The 4135-nt window shown below is 40.1% G+C and overlaps 1 long non-coding RNA gene across 1 annotated transcript; it reads left to right on the forward strand.

Annotated features, from left to right (window-relative positions):
- The first annotated feature begins 211 nt into the window (after window positions 1–211).
- Window positions 212–3529, forward strand: LOC123986394. The gene is made up of 2 exons (XR_006828871.1): window positions 212–361; window positions 3224–3529. It is a non-coding gene; the product is annotated as an uncharacterized LOC123986394 (long non-coding RNA).
- Window positions 3530–4135: the final 606 nt, after the last annotated feature.

Genomic DNA, 4135 nt, shown 5'->3' on the forward strand with positions numbered 1-4135 from the left:
CAGACGGGTAATGTGTATGCAAAAAAACACTAAAAAGGAGAGCGAGAGCATGAAGGAGAGAGAGCATCGAATGTAAACAGTATGTGGGCTTTGATGTTGTTTGATGTCTGATGCATATTGCCCCATTCTCTTTATTAGACAAGAAAAGGGATGAAGGGACAGACAACATGAAAGCATCATTAGACGGCGGTGGATTTAACCTCTCACAAAAGGCATATCCACAAACACAAATCAATGCCAGCAGATGTGAATGCCACACACTATTGTACCTTTGGTGATGAAAAAGATGCCTCATCTATCCACCCATGCGCTGCCTCCTCTTGTTACCCTGAAACATCAACAATCCTCTCTGGGAAATCAGGTAAACTCATATGTGTGGTGTTTAATCTGGGTTTAAAGTCTAATTCATTGCAAATGATATTTTTGTATCTTAACTGCAGCAGCGGCACTCATCACTGCTACTGGAACAGATTCATTATTTTTCCAACCTTCACCCAGAAATCAGTTGCACTTGTTAAAAGCCACCGGACACCTCCCTTCTCACACACACTTCCCCTCCTCCATGCACACACACACACACACACACACACACACACACACACATATGACCCTTTGATCCCTGCGTCAATCCATCTGTTAACAGACCCGGTTGACCTCCACCTGACTGTTGATGCATACACAAGCCCAGAGATTCTCAAGACTGTGCCCTCTTCCTCCCTCACAAACACACACACACACACACACACACACACACACACACAGTACACTGGTACAGTGTAGGATTAGAGGGGTGTTAGTGATGTAGAACATTCCTGGCCTCTATTCTAAAATAAGGGACCTCTGGGCTGGACCATAATCCTCTATAGGGTTTCTACTCAGGATTTCTAAGCTTTAAGATAATTGAGGTTTTGGCTAAACTGTACTGTACTGTACTGTACTGTATGGGAATTTGGTGATGGGAAGTGTATTATGGTAATACAAGTGCCGTACTGATTATGAAACAAGGGCCAAGACCACAGTTAGGCTACATCCACCCCACTACCAGACCTTTTGCTATGTTTGCATGTCCCGTCCAAACTGAAATGGCAAATCTGAACACCTGAAACAGAGATGTTTGAAAACTAATTACACATTTTCAAAATTATGTGTCCTTTTTTCACAACAGTACATTGTTAGATATACCATGCACACACTGTTGTTCTAAATCTAAAGCTTGTTTGTCTTTCATAGGCTTATGCGAACATTTCCATACATTGTTCCAGAGTAAAAGTAATCTGCTGAGAGGGGCTGAAAAGTACACTGTAAACACCAATGCAATGTTGAAACAGACAATATTTATTTGGCAAAACATTACAAGTGTAACAGTAGCATTGTGTTGTATGCAGTAGCATACAAGAAACCAAAACCATAAACATATGTAAACCTAAAGTACAACTTTTAGAATAAAGAACACGTGTGTGTGTGCGTGTGTGTGTGCGTGTGTGTGTGTGTGTGTGTGTGTGTGTGTGTGTGTGTGTGTGTGTGTGTGTGTGTGTGTGTGTGTGTGTGTGTGTGTGTGTGTGTGTGTGTCTGTGTGTGTAGGGGTGTGTAACAATTTCCACTCTGTAGAGAATTCAACAGTGTGAGTGTTTGCAATACAGTTACAGTAAAAAGCGTGCAAAATGTTGTAGTACAGCATGACAACCAACCTTTTTCATACAATGCAGCGCAGTAATTGGATGGCTTAGAGCTACAAATGTTTATGCAATACTATGCAGTAATACATATTTTACAGTACAATGCTGTAATGCTGAAATAGTCATTAGATAGTTGCAACCTGTTCTAATTTCTGGAGGTTCGAATTATAGACGCCACTGCAAAGCAAGCCTGGACTCAGTCCAGCTTCTCTCATGGTCAACAGGTGTGGCCCAGATCTCATCAGATATGGATCTCCTTCCTTTTCTTCTTCCTCCTCATCCTACTCCTCTTCCTCCTCTTCTTCCAACTCTTCTTCCTTGAACTTGTCCCCTGTCCATTGTTGGCATCCAATGTTTAAAACAGGTAACCTGACCTTTGACCTATTTATTGGTCTACTATATACTAAAGCAGTGATTGGTTAGTGATCAGTTAAGCAGTTAGTGTTTGCACCTAAGTGTAACATTTTGATTGGTTGTGTTTGGAAAAGGAAAGCACTTCCTGTGATTTTTGTGTCTTAGAGAGAGAATTGTGTGTAGTGTTGTGAAAAAAGTGTTTTATGCAATTGAAAACTGGACAGGCGAAAACGGAGGACTTTAAAATTGATGACACAGACACACATTTGGCTTTCTGATTGGGTCTTATCAGTCATGAAAAACAAAAACACAATGATACTGACAGTGTTTTTGTTTTGGTATTGTTATGAAATATTTTGAACTGTGCAAAAAACACTTGTACTGTGCATGTTACCATATTTACTTTGCGATGACTCACAGTCTGTTTTTGCTGCCAAAATCACTTCATACTCTTGTGTAACTTTCATTAACAGTTCCACCACGTTGTCAGTCCATGAAAAAACTTTCGTCTTTGGCCAAATTTTCTGCAACTGCGGAGTAGACTGTCTGCTTCCTGTTTACACTGTCACACGCATGCCCAGTGTAGGTGAATGATCACTAGTGTGTTTTCAGTCGTTTTAAGATGGACGGACATCAATTCTGAAACGCAGATAGATTTAATTTTAAAACTCTGTTTTAAATTGTAGTGTGGATATAGCCTTAGAGTAGGGGAGAATGTGGCCACACGCCATACCAGCTGAATTTGAACAACATGAATATGGTTTTTGAATATTGCCAACTTGAATTCTCTTTTTCTGAACCTTAGCCCAGGAATTGCCAATCACACTGGCGTGATCAGATCACAGTTTGATGTTAATTCAATTTTATGTTCATATTTGCAACTTTTGTTTACATTTGCACCCTTCAAAATGCTTGATTGAGAATATTGTGTATATATAGGCATTACTTATGGTACAGCATCACACGTCTGCACACACACACACACACACACACACACACACACACACACACTTGACAGCCCCCCTGAGGTCTGCAAACTCTTCTCCTCCTCCTTATCAGCAGCCGATTATCAGTGCCTACTGTATTGTTGCGAATGGGCACACCATTCCAGGCCTAATAGACTGCCTAAGTGATTTTGTCTTTGTCCTTTTGTGTCCTTGCCTTTCAATCAACCCCAACTGATTGCAATCTAGCCAACCAGGTGAGTGGATTCGTCAGGAGAGTGACAATTGGTTGCTGAGATGGGGCAGATCCTTTATCTCAGTGGGACTTCCTGGATTAATTGAGACCAGTTAAGTGGAACAGAAGAGCGGAACATCGCGGGGAGTTGAAGATAGCAGAGTTAGAGGATGGTGCTGATACAAGAGCGTGTGGTTTATGTAGAGGCAATGAGATGTCATGTTTCAGCAGTTCTCAAAGAGAGGTCCTTGAAGGGGTACAGGACAAGGCATAGTTAACTTTTAAGAAAACAATAATTAATTAAAACGCTTTGTATTATTGTTTTGCCTTTTTTGCCAATTAAGTAAATAACGGTTGTAATTATAGGTTTACTCTTACTATACACTATCACCACTTTCCCAGCCTTTTGGTGGCTCTCACGGATCCAAAATGTTGAACCCAATCTGAAATGAACTGGTGGAAAACCTATCCAATGTGCATATGTTGATAAAAATAAAAAGAGAAACCACATCTAAAAGGAACCCGAGAATAATTAGAGCCCATCCAAAATGTTGTAGACCCCAAACAGACTCTAATAGAGAGAGCGGTTAATAATAGTGACGTAATAATTACGTCTTAAGCATGAACATAGTTATCCTATATATAATTCATTGGCACTTCAAAGTTAAATTTTTACCTCCTGCACCAAAAATAAAAGAATCTGTAGTCAACTTGACTATAGCAGGAACATTCAAATTAATTTCATATATGTGAATCAAAGAGATAATAATAATGGGAAGATAATGATAATTGAATTCGTAAACCTTTCACATGGGCTACTGATTTCTTTTTCTCCCAGTGATTAGGACGTTACTTGTAATCAGAGCTACAGATTACGCTTGGATTGCTTTGGAGCTCTGTGGCACCGTGTGGCACAGAGGAATAAG

This window comes from Micropterus dolomieu, linkage group LG17, assembly GCF_021292245.1.
Source record: "Micropterus dolomieu isolate WLL.071019.BEF.003 ecotype Adirondacks linkage group LG17, ASM2129224v1, whole genome shotgun sequence".
NCBI classification, from domain to species: domain Eukaryota; kingdom Metazoa; phylum Chordata; class Actinopteri; order Centrarchiformes; family Centrarchidae; genus Micropterus; species Micropterus dolomieu.